Below are 16285 nucleotides of genomic sequence, written 5' to 3'. Positions count from 1 at the left end.
AAGGTACGGTGGGTGGGCAACTAGTCTAGATTTGAACTCAGATCAGTCTGGCTTAAGGCCTTGCTCGCTCCTGGTCTCCTGGATACTATATTGTACCCTGAGGTCTTTGCCTCCCATATTCTAGGGTTCCCCTCCCAGCTCCTTTCAGGAGAAGCCCAGGCTGGTACCATTTGGCCCGGCTGGGCCTTACTTTCCCATCTGTGATATGGGACAACTTTCAGAGAAGGAAAGTAGAGGCAGATGGTGGCATTTAACGCTGGATTCAGGCTCACCTTCCCCTGTGCCATCATTCCAGGAAGACATGTGATGAGCCAAGGGTGGGGCACCCAGCCCCAAAAGGGCAGCCCTGAAGCCTGGGTGGGGAGATGGTGGGAGTGGGGGAGGGGTCAGAGAGCGGTGCTGGGAGGTTTTGTGGCTAAACCAGCATTTCCTCAATGTCCCCTCCTTTCTCTGCTGCACTCCCTGCCCCCTGTGTCCAGATGTACTCAGCCTCTTTATCTACTTGGAAGTGTAATTGCCACTAAATACCTGCTTCAGCCCCCTCCTAAGCAGGAGTATCTGGAACTTGCTGACTTCGGATGGGCTGCCTTAGTTACTTTTCTTCTTTCTGATGCACGTTAAAATGAATGCACATCTATTTAGATAAATGTTGCTCTTTACCACACCGTCCTTCCTGCTTCAGTCCCCACTTTGGGAAACTCAGGTCAAGGCCAGGGTCTAAGGTCCGGTTCTTGTCAGGTGACTCCCTTCTCTGTGCCTCAGTTTCTTCATCTGTAAAATGGGGATAATCGTTGGCCCGCCCAGCCCAGTTGGTTGGTAGGAATAGATCCTAAAATTGACCTGAACCGCTTAGCCTGGCACCTGGCAAGAAGTGAGCGCTCCGTCAGTGCTGCTGTTGATTATTACTAATAATTTCGGGAGAGGTAGATTTGGGGTAAATGGGGTGGGTGGGCTGGGGGGGAGTTAGGGAGGGCATTTTGGCTTGAGGGCTGATGGGTGCCCCGAAGGGTAGGGAGCGCTCTCAGGGCGGGGTGGGGCGGGGCTTCTGTGCCCGGTGCCTCCGCCCCCCATTCCCCGGCCCGCCGGGACCCTTGGCGTGGGGAGGTCGCGCACGAGTCTCTCCCAGGTCACCGGCGGGGAACTGTCCCGGCGCGCTTCCTCCTTCCTCCTCCTCCCGGCGGCTTGCCGGGCCCCTCCTCCCTGCTCGCGCGCTCCCTCCCTCCTCTTCCCCTCCCCAGGCCGCCGCCGCCTCCTCCTCCTCCTCCCTTTCTCTCTCGATCTGTCTCTCCCGGCCCGGAATCCATTCCGGCCTGGGAGCCGGAGCGGCCAGGCCGCCGTGTGCCCGAACCCCTGGCCGTCCGGCGGTCGGTCCTCCGGTGCGTCTGTCTGCCGGTGCGTCCGCCTGCCCGCCGGCCCAGGTGAGCGCCCCCCGGCCCTCCGCCGGCCCCCAGTCCCGGCCCGCGTGAGGGAGCCCCGCCCGGGGACCACCCTGGCGTCGGATCGCCGGGCCGCGGGGGCTCCTGGCCCCCCCTCCAACCCCCACCCCCCCGGGCTGAGCAGCGATCCGGGAGCGCAGGGCGGGCGCACCGGGACTTGTCTGGCGCGGCCTTTTGTTGTGATGCCGCCGGGGGAGGGGGCTGGGTGGTGGGGGCGTAGAGGTCCGGTCCGCGCGGGGACCCCCTCCGGCTCACCGTCCCTCTCCGGGCCCCCTGAGAGCAAGCAGCGAGCCGGGCCTGAGCCCCCGGGCCAGGTCTAGGCCAAATCTGAAATCTGAGCCAGTCGGCGCCGCCTCTGGCCGCGGCTGCCCGGCCTGGCGCCCCCAGCCCTGGGTGGGGGGTGGAGAGGGGGCGGACAGGGTGGGCCTGGGGGCGCCGGGTTGGGGGTGCCGGGCCGGGGCACCAGGATCTCCCTGTCCTCGTGGGGCCTCGGGCAGGGCCTGGTGCTGCCGGCCTGGAAGGGACTGGCCAAACTGTGCTTGGTCCCTGCTGCCCACAGCCCCCAGCCTCGCCTCTCGACAGGCCCAGCCGCCTGTCTGCTCAGAAGTTGGCAAAAGTTTGGGGATTTCGCCACCAGGCTGGGTCCATTTGTCCGCCTGGGCTGGGCTTGGTGGTGGGTTTGAGTCCCGACAGGGACCACCACTTACTTGCCCTCCTGTGTGTCCTCAAACAGCTGCCTGCCCTCTCTGAGCTAGGGGTCCTCATCAGGCCCCGCTGCGGGCCTGGCTGGGCTTACTGGGCTGGTGGAAGCTTGGGGTGAACAGAAGGGGGTCACCTGTGGGGTAGCAGTTCAGCCTCTGGGGCCTTCAGGCAGACTTGAGAGTGGACGGAGCCCGTGCGTGGCCCTGGGTGAAGATTCCCGGGCTTCAGGGACTCTGTCCAATTGGGACAGTGCTCTCTGGGTCACCTGGGGTGAGTCCAGGCCCAGCCATAGTGCAGCTGAGACCAGACGATTTCAAGAATGGACCAGGCTGGTTCTGTTGCTGACCCTCATCTTGGCCTCCTGGCTGGGGAGACAAGACCTAGGCTTCTCGTCTCACTGGGTGACCTGGGCCAAGGGACTACCCCTCTGAGTCCACATGTGTGCAGTGGGGATCCTCAGGGGAAGGCTGTAGGCACTTCTGCGGGGAGGGGCTTAGCATGTGGTAGGTGTTCAATAAATGAGCACTTCACTGGATGAATTGCCTAAAAAAGATGGGTGGGAGGTGAGATGGCTGGTCCTAGGGGCGTGGATTGGTGCCCCCAAAGCCACCTCCTAACCCTCGAGAAAGAAACAGCCCCGGCAAGTCTTGCCACCCAGCAGCTGTGTGACCTGAGACAACTCACTACTCCCTCTGGCCTCAGTTTTGTTAAGTATAAAATGGGCCCATGATAATGATAGCTGCTAACATCTACTGAGCACCTCCTATGAGGTAGGGACTCTTGTGTATCTCCATTTTGCTGGTGAAGAAACTGAGGCTCAGAGAGGGGAATTGACTTGACCAAGCCACACAGTTTGAAGCTGGAATGAGAGCCTAGACCTCAGAGTCCCTGGTCTGGCTGCCCTTGCACCCTTCCAGTGGTGGGGGAACTGGGGTTTCCCATTATGGGACCAGGCACGAGACAGTGTTGGAAAAGACTCTACTGATGAGTGAGTGATTGGGTGGAAGCCACGAGGCCCTTTTGGTGGTGTGGTGATGTGGTCTTTCCACCCAGGGGAATGATTTACAGTGTGTCACCTCTTTCAGCTGACTGCCTGCCTAGGCCCTCCTGTGCGGCTCCCGGGCCTTTGCTGGAGTCCCTGCTGGGAGTGCCCTTTCCTCTAAGAGCTGCTTGTCTACTCTTGCTCTTTAAGGCTTAGCTTAAGGCTCACCTCTCCCAGGAAGGCCCCCCCAGCTCTCTCCTCTCCTCCCCTCGCTTCTTCCCAGAGCATGGAGTATCCCCAGCTCATAGCTAGTTCCTGCTTTGGCTTCTTCCCTGATTGTGACCTGGGGTTGGCGGGGTGGGGAGGGGGACTTGTCTAGCTCCCCCAAAGCCCCAGGAGCCAGGGAGGAGATGGCTCAGTGGCCTGTTGACAGACCGCCCATCCCTGGTCCTCAACTGAACCCGTTTCCCCAAACCTGCCGAGATACAAGCATCCATGGCCCCGTACTGAGCGCCTCCAATGTTCTAGGAGCTTTGAACTTGGGCTGAGCAGTGTGGCGATGGGTTAGCAGTGGGAGCTGTAGGAGGCCTCAGGAGGCTTCCAGGAGGTGGTGACAGGAGGGGGCAGCAGTTCCCTCAACAAAGAAGGGGCAGAGCGCTATTTCTTCCCTTCAGCTCAGACACGCCCCAGGGCCCCTGGGGTTGTGAGGAGTGGTCAGCCTGGGTGGGTCCTTGCTGGGGAATTGTGAACAGGTCCCTGGCTGCCCAGAAATTTAAGTCTAGAGGGTGAGCCAAGTAGCAAACAGGTTGCCAAATAAATTAATATATAATCACAGATGTGATAAGGGCTCAGAGGGAGAGGCGTGGGGTGCAGAGGAATCTCGAAGGAAGCGTGGAGATGTTGGCCAGGCGTGGAGCTAGGGGTAGGGCTTACCAGGCAGAGGGAACTCCAAATGTCCTGAGGTGGGGAAGCGTGTGCTGTTATGGTGAAACAATGAGAAAGCCTGTGAGTCTGGAGCGTAGAAAATTAAGGGGAGTGGGTGAGAGGTGAGTGAGGGGGTGTTGTCAGCAGGACTGGGCCATGTGGGGCCATGTAGGCCTTGAGGAGGAGCTTGGCCTTCATCTTCCCACAGGGGGCTGATTGGTGTCCCCGGGGTTAACAGCCCCATGTTGGAGACCAGGGGTGCAGAGGTGACCAAGTCACCTGGTGGAAAATGATCTGTGGGCTGGACTCCAGGTATTCTGTGAGGGCCTAGATCAGATATCAAGAGGAGGAGGCATTTGAGGCTGGGCTTTGAAAGTAGCGTAGGAGTTCGGTAGCAGGAAGGCAGGAGAGGATGAGAGCCAGGGGTTGGGGCAGTGCCATGCAGGGTGGCTGGAGGCTGGGAGTGAGGTGGGGAGCAGGGAGGGGTCGGCTCGGGAGATGGAGACAAAGGTAGGGTAAGGGCTCAGGACTCAGACGGGCTTGCGTTCAAGTTCTGACCGTGCCCGCCCGCTGTGTGTCTTTGGGTCATTCATTCTATCTTTCTGAGACTTAGCTTCCTTGTATTGAAAATGGGAACAGTAAATATCTTCCTATCAGGTGAGGGTTAAAGGAGGGCCGTATGCCCAGTGCCTGGAGCCAGGAGGTGCTCAGGAAATGGGACCTGCCTTGTATGGTGGGACACTGGGCGGGTCAGTTCATCCAATAGGTCTGGCCTCCCCAGCTGTCCGGTGAAGGCTTTGAGTGGATGATTCCCACTGATTCTGAAGGTGCTGGTCTAGGAAAGGATGCTGGCAGCCAAGGCCACCCGTATACCGGGTGACTTGAGTCCTGCTTTGCCCTCTGTGTGTGAGGAGGCTGAGCTGGGAGAGGTCTGCTGGTGTAGCCCATCCCAACTTCTTGAAAGCTTGCCTTGGGTGAGATTAGCCCCATTTTCCACATGTAAATTCTAAGACCCAGAGGGGAAGACACTTGTTAGGGTCTCCCAGTTGCCAAGTGACAGGGCCGCACCTAGGCTGTGGGGCTCTGGGCTCCTATTCCAGGGCTGGGCCTCCCGTGTCTCTGCAGGGCTTACAGCCCCTTCAGAGGCCTCCACCCCCCTGCCCTGGGCTTTTTGACCGGAGCCTCATTTCCTGCCTGAGCTGTGTGGCCCCCGAGCCTCTATCTCCCTTTGGGTTCCCCCAGCCCTTTACTTTCCCTCCATTGCTCCTACCACCTTATCTCCATGGTAAACCACTCTGGTTTCCACTCGAGCCCCTAGAGGGGTGGGGGCCCCTTCCTTTGGGGGCATCTCAGTTTCCTCATCTATGAAGTGGGGTAGTATGAGTCATGGCTCCCAGGATGTCCCAAGGGGACTGAAGTAAAGTGTTTAGCTCACATTAGCTCGATAGATAGGGGTGGGGAACAGCCAGACACCTGCTCGAGGCCATTGTTTTCTGGCAGCTGACACCCCCTTCCTGTGACTCAGTTTGTGAAGCTGTAAAATGGGCATGGAGGTTGCACTTAGTACGGCCAAAAGGAGGATGGCGTGAAGCTGTACCTTAGGCTCTCACCTGGTAGCTGGCTCTGCATCACTGTTCCTGGGGTGGATGACCCAGTAGGTACCTCCGCTGTGTTCAAGGCCCTGTTCCCAGCTGTCTGTCCAAAGGCAAATCACTCAGCCTCCCTGAACCTCAGCTTCTGCACACCTCCCTTGTGAGGATTAAATCAGAGAATGTCTCCCAGCAGCTTGAAACTATTGGATGCCCAGTAAATGTTGCGTCTTTCTTTCCGCCTTCCCGTCCCTTGCGGGGACTCAGACATTACCCAGTCTAGGGATGACCCAGGGTTAGGGTTAGGGTTAGGGTTAAGGTTAGGGCTCGGGTTAGGGTTAAGCCTAACCCAGACCAAGATTGCTGTGTTGAAAAACCTTCTGAGGTCCATTCTTGGCTTCATGGGAAAGAGTGCTGTGATAGATTAGTAATGTCTGCCCCAGACAGAGGATTAGACATCACTGTATGTGTGCCATGAGTTTGTCATTCCTGATCTATTCTGACCTTCTCTTTTCACAGATGGGGGAACTGAGGCCAGAAAGACCCAGGACATATTGTCCAAGCAGGGAGAAAAATGCAGATCTCCTATCTTTTTTGTGTGTGTGTGTGTTATGCGGACCTCTCACTGTTGTGGCCTCTCCCGTTGCGGAGCACAGGCTCCGGACGCGCAGGCTCAGCGGCCATGGCTCACGGGCCTAGTCACTCCGCGGCATGTGGGATCTTCCCGGACCGGGGCACGAACCCGTGTCCCCTGCATCGGCAGGCGGACTCTCAACCACTGCGCCACCAGGGAAGCCCCATCTCCTATCTTTTCATCCAGGGCTCGCCCCACCCAGCCAGCCTGTTCCTTCCCACAATACAATGCAGGGGATGGGGGGCTGAGTCAAGGAGTAGATGATTGGGGAAGATCCCAGAGGTGGAAGCCAGAATCCTGATTTCCCCACCCCTTTCTGTGGGACCTTGAGCAAGTGACTTGCGCTCCAACCTGAACCCCAGTACCTCCCTTCCTCTTGAAACTACCCAGAGAAGTTCCAGTATAAAATGAGAAGCAAGAGAGGAGAAGAAGCTAGGTGATCTTGCCCGGGTCCTTTTCTCCTCTGATCCTCAGTTTCTTCATCTGTCCGGCATGGGATCTTCCCTCCTGAGGCTCTGCGACAGGGATCTTAGCCGGGGTTCTCCAGGGGATGGCCTGGCTGAATCCTCTTTGATGCCGTGTGAGCCTGGCGATGTCAGCGGGGCTGTGGGGGGCTGTTGAGAGACTGTGGGGATGGGTCCTTGGAGTCCTCAGACCTGCTGGGCTGTGAGGCCGGCACAGGTGGTCTCCCGGCGGGGGGATGGAAGTTGGGGTTAGTGTGGCGTCGGGAAGCTCAGCCTCCCTGTCAAGGTCTGATTATCTTTTCTCCCGCTGCTTTATGCAAATTTGTGGCCTTGACTTTTACTCTGTCTGATGTCGATGTCCTCACTTGTGCCCTCTCCGGCCAGGTCATAGCAAGGTGACTTATTCCATTCTTTGTCCCATCCCTGGGGTGGATGAAATGTTTGTTTCTATTACATAGAAGAGGGAAATGAGGCTCAGAGAGGCCAAGGGCTGGGGCCACAATCACCCAGCGGAGTGAGATGTGAGCCCAGACTTCTGGCTTCTGGTTGATGTGAGGCATCTGAGTCCCCCTGGGTGTGCGCTCAGCTTGGCTGGGCTCCTTCCCTGGGTGGAGGGTGGATGTGCTGCTGGGCGGGCAGGTGATCCTGACTTTCTGGGCTTCCAGCTCTGGCTGGTGGACCTACAATCTGGAGGACTGGGATCTTGCTGGGATCCCCAGCTTCCAGGATTGGCACATAATGGGCGCTCCATGGTTGCTCATGGACTAAAGGGAGTGGAAGTAGCCAGACCTTTGGAGCGAATTGGTTCTGGTTCGAGTCCTGGCTCTGCCACTTGTTTGCTATGTGTGATTGTGGGAAAATGGTTGCTCTGAGCCTGAGTCTCCCCATCTCTGATGTGGGGACAACAAGGTGGCGTGAGGGTCAGGTGAGCGAATTTGTGTCTGCTCCGACGCAGGGCCCCCGCACAGTAAGTGTTTACGATTTCTGAGTGTCTGTGATTGTTAAGGTAGTTCCCTGACGAGGCGGGAATTCTGGGTCTCTGCAGGTCAATTGATCCAGGAACGCTAGGGCTGAGACTGGATGCCTGTGTTCAGGCTAGTCCTATGGGGTGGGGCTGGGGGGGAGGTTAACTAGAGACAGACAAGTTTGGTGGCTGGACCTACTGGAAGCCCCCATCTCCAGCCAGCCTCCCTGAGCCCACCTCCCGCCTCAGCCCTTGCCCTCCTGTGGCTAGTCAAGGCCTCCCAGTGCCCTGAGCCCTGGCATCAAGGCCCCCTCACTGAATGGGTCCATCTCTCTGAAGGTGGCTGCCGTTTGAGCACTGGGTGCTTTGCGCCTTTGCCCACGTGGCCCGGAGGCAGGGGCTGTTACTGCTCTTGTGGTTTGGGGAAGGTCCCCAGCAAGGGCCCCTGGGGGTGCTGGTGGTCTGGGCTGAGCTCTTTCCTCTGCTTCACCCTGTCACCTCCCACACTTCCCTTTCACTCAGGTGACCCTTTAGCCTTTCTGAACCATCAGCTGCCTTCCTGCTGGCCCCGGGTTTTCCAGCATCCATGCTTTACCCTGTGGGTCCTGCTGCCTGGTGTGCCCTCCCTCTCCACACCCATCATGGCTAAGATGCCTCTGCCTCCGGAAAGCTTTTGTTGACCATCCTCTCTGCCCCAACCCAAGTCCATACTTTCCACGCTCCCCTCTTCTGCACCTGCCTTGCCCATTCTCTGCCCTCCCTCATGGCTGTAGCACATTCTGCCTTAGATGGCGAGTCATAGGATTCTTTTTGCCTCTAAGGGAGTACGGTGATAGTGATCACTCCCAAGGGTGCCACACTTTACAGTTTACAAAGCACTTTCCTCAATCACCTCTGGCCATCCCCAGCAGGGCTGGGAGGGAGACAGACCATCATAAAAATCTTCATTTGGGGAATTCCCTGGCGGTCCAGTGGTTAGGACTCTGTGCCTCCATTGCAGGGGGTGCAGGTTCGATCCCTGGTCGGGGAACTAAGATCCCGTAAGCCACGCAGCATGGCAAAAAAACCCCACTTCATTTGGCAGATGAAGAAACTGAGGCCTCAAGGCAGGGTCATGCCAGACACTACTCTCTCTGCTTGGGCAGGTGGAACTGAACCACCCTCCCCGCATAAGCCCTTAGTCCTTCCAGTGAGGAACTCCTCTTTCAGAGCCCTGTGGAAGCCTCAACTTATTATCAAAAGGAAGATCCGGAAGTTCAGAGAGGTGAAGTGATTTGTCTGAGGTCACACAGCCTGGAAAGCTGGCAGAGCTGGGAGGGTTCTGTCTAGGAATTAGAGAAGAGGCAGGTTGGGCCCCCCTTCCCACCCCTTCGGAGTGGAGAGTCAGATACCACCCGGATCCTGAAGGAACAGTGAGCCCAGTGGCCCAGCCCTGAGGATTCCTTCCATCGTCATCTGTTCCTTGAGCACATAGTTGAGCCCTTGCCCAGTGCCAGGCGAATGGCTGTGTCTGGTCCCCACAGCATCCCTGCGAGGCAGCAGTTCTGGCCCCATTTTACCAAAGAGGAAACTGAGGCTCAGAGGAGCAAAAAGCCTTGCCGAAGCCACCCGGTGCATGGATTTGGACCCAGGGCCTCCTCAGCACCGCAGGCCTGCCCTGCCTCCTCTGGGCTGAGCCCCACTTCCTGCCTGACCCCTGACCCCTCCTCCAGCCCCTCCCTGCCGCTCCTCTCTGGGCAGTGTGAAGGCCAGGAGCCTCCTCTGGGAAGCCACCCCGCCCCTAGCCCCACGGGTTTCTCCTCTACCTCCATATTAGCTGTGTGACTTTGGTGAGTCAGCTCACCTCTCTCTGCCTCAGTTTCCCCATTTGAAAAACAGGCCCGATGGCAGTATCCACATGACAGACTTGTTCTAAGGATCGAGTGTGGCACTATGCGTGATGCTCTGAGCAATGCCAGCACGTAGTAAATGCTCAATAAATGTTAACTGTTTTATAATTTGTTTCAACCTGGGGAGGAAGGGAATCACAGCCCCATTCTCCAGATAGGAAAACTGAGACCCAGAGAAAGGAAATAGCATCCACCAGACCACAGGGGGATGTCACAGCCAGAAGGTTCCTGTGGCACATCTCACTTTCCAGATGTGGAAACTGTCCCCTTCCAGGACTCAGTTTTCTCATCTGTGCAGTGGGTCTGTGCATATCTGAGGGGAGATAGTTCCATCACTTTGTACCAATGTGGCTCCTCAGTCCTCAGCCACCCTAGGGTGGGGGGTCAGAGGGATGTAGGGGCTCTTGTTCTGTCCCCTGTGCCCTGTGGGGCTGTGCCCTGTGTTCTCTGGCCCTGAGTTATGCCAAGTCCCCAAGGCTGGGCCTGCCTAGGAGGCTGAACCAGGCCCTGCCAGGCCTTCTGGGTGCCCTCTGGCTGCCGCCACCCAGGTCCCACCACATCACCTGGTCCACCTGCCTCCTCTGCTCTGTGTCCTGGGCAAATGGCTTCTCTTTTTGAGCCTCAGTTTCCTTATCTGTGAGATGGGGTCAGGAGTCTTTTCCTCACAGGACTGTTGGGAAGATGTGATAAGCTCATTCTCCCCAGATGCCTGCCCATGGCGGGCTTATAGAAAGTGCCCAGTCCGTGGCTACGGTTACAAGGATTGGCAGGATTCTGACTAGCAGCAAGGGGAGCAGCATTCCAGGCAGAGGACCCGGCTGAGCAAAGGCTGGGAGGTGGGATGGTTTAGGGAGCACCCCATGGGTGGGTGGGGGAAAGTGGGAGAGGACCCGCCACCTTCCAGGATTGGGACCAGCCCTGAGGGAGGTGGGCAGGGTGTCAGTGCCGACTGCGGTGGTGTCGACCTCCCCACCCAACAAGCTTCAGATCTCCTTTCACAGCTTCGGGAGCAGCCACCTGCCCTCCCCACCCCCACCCCTGCCAGGTGTTCCCGGAGGCCCTGGAACCAGATGAGCCACAGTTCTATTTGGGGACAATTCTGCTGTTCCCGTTTCTCTCCTGTGCCCTAGTTTCAGAAACGACGTGGGTTTGGTTACCAGTTGGCCGTTGGTGGAAAGCCCTCTCCCCCACTCCGCCCCTACCTTAGATCTGTGGTCAGTGTGGGCAAGATCGGACTCAGTACTGCCTCTGGGAGCTGCTCCTGGCTTCTGCCCCTGGGGTCTCCAGGCAGGGAGTCGGCAGCTGGACTTCTGATTACCTGCTGGTGAGGTCTGGGCCTTGTGCTGGGTGCTGGGGACCCCAAAGATTCACTCTGGGAGCAGCCTACAACCTGGGGGAGCCAGACACAGACCCTGATCATTGCCCTACCATGAGGTAGGAACCATATGAACTGGGGCAGCTATTATGATAACAGAAGGGCTTTGCAGAGGAGGTGATAACCTGGCCTGAAGCTTAAAGGGTGAGCAGGAGCTCATGAGGGGAAAAGAAGGGTGAGGGCCTACCAGGAAGAAGAGAAATCATGAGCGAAGATCTGGAGGTGGGAAAGAGCCTGATGTGTGTCCACGTAGCCTGGGGAGGTGGGGAGTGGTAGGTCAAGTACAAGGTATTTAGACGATGTCTCAGTTGATCAGGCAAGGCTTTGGCCTGGGGCTGCTGGGAGCAGGGCAGGCCTCCTGCTGAAGGTGTAAAGGGAGGACAGAGAGAAGGATCAGGCCGGGCTCAAGTGCTCAGTTACTGTTGCCAAGTGAAGGTAGCCCACAGAGGCTGGGGTTTAAGATAAGGATCAAGAACCCCTGCCTGGGACAGAAGGTAGGGGCTGGTCTGGGGTCTTGGAGGGAGTGGGTCAGGAAAGACTTCCTGGAGGAAGCAGTACATATGACATACCTGGAAGAATGGAATGGTTCTCTGGGAGCAGGTGGAGCTTGAGAAAGGCCTGAAGATGCAGTGTGAATAGTTGCTCTTGTTGGAGCTCAGAGGAGTTGTAGAGTTTGGCCCTGATGCCAGTCCATGGAAGGCTGGGAGTACCTGCCTGGAGAGACTACGCACTGCCCTTGGGCAGCGAGGAGAGGCGCGGAGGAGGCGGGACAGAACTGATTTGTCTGGTGCTGTGGGTAGTGCCCAGCTGAGGGTAGGTGTCCCGTCAGTAGTGTGGCTTTGGTGAAGTGGCTCTGGTGACTGCCCTGAGAGCAGATGGGCCTGGAGAGAAGGTGGGTGGCAGCCAGGTAGGTGGCAGGTCTGGGAGCGACAGGGGAGCGGCGGGTGAGGGGTGGGGGGTGTCTGCCCCCTGGTTTGCCTGCCCGCACAGCCGTTCCCTGTGCACGCCTGCCTGGCAGGAAGCGGTGGAGACGTGTTGGGGCCGGCAGACTCCAGAGGCACCTGGGGCACGGGCTGGGCGTGGGGCGAGGGCTCCGGGGTTCAGGGCCCGACCTCCCTCCCTTGTTGGGTAAACCTCGCCAGGGTGGTAGTCTCCTGGTAGCGTGAAGGGTCAGGCATGGTTGCCCACTTGTACCTCCAAAAGGCCCCTCCACCCTGCTGAACCCAGAGGGTCTATACTCCAGACATGGTGAGTTGAGAGCTGTGGCTGAAGACTCCGGTGCCAGGTGGGCCTGGGTTTGAATCCCAGCTTTGCTCTTTACTGGCTAGGAGACCTTGGCCAGATAACTTTGCCTCAGTTTCTATATCTGTAAAAATTCGGGTCGTCCTAGAACCTCCCTCCTAGGACTCCCAGGGAGGATTAATGAGATTTTAGAAGGCTGTGCCCAATACTGTGTCAGTCCCTGGGATCTGGCTTTGGAGCTGTTGGCCCAGCTGACCGGGGGTGCCGGGACCTGTTGGGAGGCTGAGGGGCAGCTTCCGGTCTGCCCCGGGCTCTCAGCACCGAGGACAAAGCTCCTTTGTGGTGGGACAGATGGAGTCTGGGAGCCCCCCCTCTTTGGGACCAGGGGGCCATCTGCCCCGCCTTCTCACCCAGTTCCCCTGGGGGAAGGAGCTTCCTCAGGCCGAAAGGATGGGAAATGAAAGTCGGGCTGTGCGGGAGGAGAGGCTGCAGTTGCAGAGCCTGGCTGGTGAGCTTGCATGCACGCTTCCCTTCTCCGGGCCACCTTTTCAGAGCCCCGGGCATCCCTGGTAAGTCCCAGGCCCACTGTGTGTGCCCTGTTCACTTATCCATCCATCCATCTATCCATCCATCTTATCCATCTATCATCCATCCATCCGTCCCTCCATTCATCCTTTTGTTCATTCATTCAGTAATTACCAAGTACCCACTCCATGCTATAGGCCCTGTACTTTGGGCCAGTGTCTGTTCTGACCAGATGGCGCCGCAGCATCCCAGCTGTTAACTATTTTGAATATTACGCCCACTGCAGAGTATTCAGCTGTGAGTGAGACAGAAGTGGCCCCTGTCCTCATCAGACATGTAGTCATATGGTATGTTATGTCATCAGACCCATGATCCATGCCTGGAAGGAGAAGTTGAAGGTTCTCACTTGGGCTGGGGGAGGTCAGAGAAGCCTCCCGTGAGGAAGTAGCTTTTGAAATGAGGCTCAAAGAGAGAATGGAATTGGCTGGGCGTGTTGCTATTTAAAACGGTGGTCAGGAAAGCCCTCTCTGAGCAGGAGACGTTTGAGTAAAGCACCTGAAGGAAGTGAGGGAGTCAGGCATTTGTCTGGAGGAAGTATGCTCTGGGTGGAGGGAACAGCAAGTGCAAAGGCTCCGAGGCAGAAGTGTATTGGGTTCTTAGGGAAAGGGGAAGTGGCCAGTGTGGGTGGAGCAGGAGTGAAGGGGGTGGGGCTGGGAGTGTCCACTGCAGGACCTCGGAGGCCCCCTGCGAGGACTTTGTCTTTTGTCTTGGAGTGTGGCCTGTGAGGGGTGTAAGCAGGAGTGATGGGTTCAGATGGACATTTCAGAAAGGCTCTCTGCCTACAATTGGCCAGCCTGGAGGGCTGGACGAGGGGGTGACCGTGGTGGGAGGGAAGGAGGTGGATTCAGGATGTGTTTGGAGGTGAGACTGACAGGGCTTGGAACTGGATTACATGGGGCACAGGAAGAATCATCCTTCCTCTCTTGGGCTGCTGGTAATGAGGGGCTGAGTCTCCGCCACAGACCACTGGGCTTCTGGTTCATGTTCACTCTCCCTCCCCCTAATCCATCTCGAGGCACGTAGGCCCAGCAGCTTCTCCACCTTGTCCTGAGGGTTGGACTGAGTCTTCCAGTTCCCGTGGCTTTAAACAGCGGTATCCCTTAGGCAAAGCTGGCAGGATCCTACCCATTTTACAGATGAGAGAACTGAGGCTCTGAGTGGTACACCCATGGCCTGGGTTACACAGTGGGGGCAGGGTTGGGGCTTGGCCTCTAAGGGCTCAGGAGGATCAATGGATTTGGGGAATACGGGCCCTGCCATTTCAGGGGGTACCTGAGATTTCTTTCCTACCCTGAACTGTCTTGGGGAGATAGAGGCTGCCCAGGGGTGGGGTGGGGGGCCTGAACTACAACTTGCCTCAACTAGGCCTCAGTTTCCTCTGCTGGGAAATGGGCACAGTAACAGTCCCTACCTCACAGTGTTGTTGGGAGAACCAGGTGAAACAGTGCATGTAAAGCTGGATGCCAGGCATAGAGTTAAGTGTTCAGTGATCAGCACGTATTTTTTTAAATTTATTTTTAAAATTTATTTTATTTTTGGCTGTGTTGGGTCTTCATTGCTGCGCGTGGGCTTTCTCTAGTTGTGGAGAGTGGGGGCTACTCTTCGTTGCAGTGTGTGGGCTTCTCATTGCGGTGGCTTCTCTTGCTGCGGAGCATGGGCTCTAGGTGCTTGGGCTTCAGTAGTTGCAGCACGCAGGCTCAGTAGTTGTGTCTCGCGGGCTCTAGAGCACAGGCTCAGAAGTTGTGGTGCACGGGCTTAGTTGCTCCGCGGCATGTGGGATCTTCCCGGACCAGGGCTTGAACCCGTGTCCCCTGCACTGGCAGGCGGATTCTCAACCACTGCACCACCAGGGAAGCCCTCAGCAGGTATTTTTATCATTGTTGTTTCTGTGGGGAGTAAGGACGTGTGTGAGTCCGGGCTCTGCCCATGTCTATCCTCAGAGGTGGGCTTTGGGGGCAGGGCTGGAGTCACCGAGGTGGCCTCTTCTAGATAAATCGGCACCGTGGGACGGAGGGTCCCTGGAATCCATGCCCAGCACTGCTTTCCACCTGGGGAAACGGTCCTGAAAGGGCCACGATTGGCTCAGGGCCGTGCAGCACCGTGGGGCAGAGCCAGGCTTTACACCAGGTTCCCTGCTGCCTTGTCCTGCTCCGGCGCCGGCCACTTCCCGGCCTTGCCCTCCTGTCTCGGGCTTCTAGGCTGTGGACGGATCCTAGCGGGAAGGGATCCTGCCCTTTACAGAGCAGGGCAGGGCCTGGGGTCTGGAAAGGGATCCCCTTACTGCCCAGGAAGAAACCCAAGAGCCGCTCGGGCCAGAACAGTTCTGTCTGCACGGGGTCGGGATTAGTGGGAGTGGCGCCGTCCGCTCGCTTAGCTTCTCCCTCCCCGAGCGGCGGGTCCCGGCTCGGGCAGCACCCCTTCATCTGCCCGCCATGCCAGCCTGAGCCTGCAGCGCCCGCCCCGCCCTGGCCGCACTGGCAGAGCCGGTTTGAGGCCTGCCAGCCCTGAGTGTGTTCGCACCGGGAACACGGGACCAGACACGTTCTGGTTGCCCTGGAACACGGACAGCCCCTGGCTCACGCTTCACTCACTCCTGGCTCATGCAGCAGGCAACCCCGGTGCCCGTGCCATGCCTGCGGCCGTGCCGGGTGAGGCTCGGGGTCTACAGCTGTCTCAGACTTGCACACTGTCCCATGTAACCAGGGTGGTCAGAGGCTCTGCCACGGGGACATGCCAGGCAGTGGCAGGAGAGTGCAGTGGTCGGAGCATAGGCTGTGGGGCTGGGCAGACCTGGGGCTGAGGCCTGTATCTCTTTATCTCCTGGGGCCCTGGGTAGGACCCATTCATCCCTCCCTCCCTCCTTTCCTCCCTCCCTCTACTCCTCCCTCCCTCCCTCTATCCATCCCACCATCCTTTTCTCCCTCCCTCTCTCCTTCCATCCCTCTATCCCTCCTTCCATCCCTCCCTCCATCTACCCCTCCCTCCCACAAATATTTACTGAGCGCCACGATGTGGCAGACAATGTTCTAGAGGCTGGAGGTACAGCAAAGAACCAACCAGACAAAAATCTGTGCTCTCACAGAGCTGACATCCTGGTGGGGGAGACAAAAACACAACAAATAGGGAAGATCTGCATGTGGTCTGTTACAACGTGATAGGTGTCACGGATCAAACGTAAAGCTGGGAAGACTGGCTGGGTTGTACGGAATGGGTTGTAATTAGATAGGATGGCGGGCCTGGGGGGGGGGGGGGGGGGGGGGAGACCTCTCCCAGAAGCTCACCTCCCTGGAGGGGAGGGAGGAGCCATGTAGCTCCCTGGGGCAAGAGAACCCAGGTAGAGGGAACAGCCAGTGCAAAGATCGGAAGCTAGTGGTAGGCTGGAGTGTTGGAGGAACAGCGAGGAGGCTAGGGGAACAGAGCAAGCGCAGGGAGGATGACAGGAGGAAGGGCCATAAGATGCGGGGGTGTCCAGCGCAGGGAGGATGACAGGAGGAAGGGC

The 16285-nt window shown here is 57.9% G+C and overlaps 1 protein-coding gene across 7 annotated transcripts in view; it reads left to right on the top strand.

Moving 5' to 3' along the window:
* The first annotated feature begins 1237 nt into the window (after positions 1-1237).
* SRC (SRC proto-oncogene, non-receptor tyrosine kinase) overlaps positions 1238-16285 on the top strand; it is a 55865-nt gene continuing 40817 nt past the window's right edge. For 2 of the 7 annotated variants that reach the window (XM_027078345.1, XM_027078342.1), the window contains exon 1: positions 1238-1418. The gene's annotated coding sequence lies outside the window, so the exon portion shown is untranslated. The other 5 variants (XM_027078341.1, XM_027078340.1, XM_027078337.1 and 2 more) reach the window with 5 other exon arrangements.

The sequence above is a fragment of the Aethalodelphis obliquidens genome, unplaced genomic scaffold, assembly GCF_003676395.1.
Source record: "Aethalodelphis obliquidens isolate GAN/ISIS:26980383/991018 unplaced genomic scaffold, ASM367639v1 scaffold42, whole genome shotgun sequence".
Taxonomy (NCBI): Eukaryota; Metazoa; Chordata; class Mammalia; order Artiodactyla; family Delphinidae; genus Aethalodelphis; species Aethalodelphis obliquidens.
The sequence above is the reverse complement of the archived record's forward strand: the minus strand, read 5'-3'. Positions and strand labels throughout refer to the sequence as shown.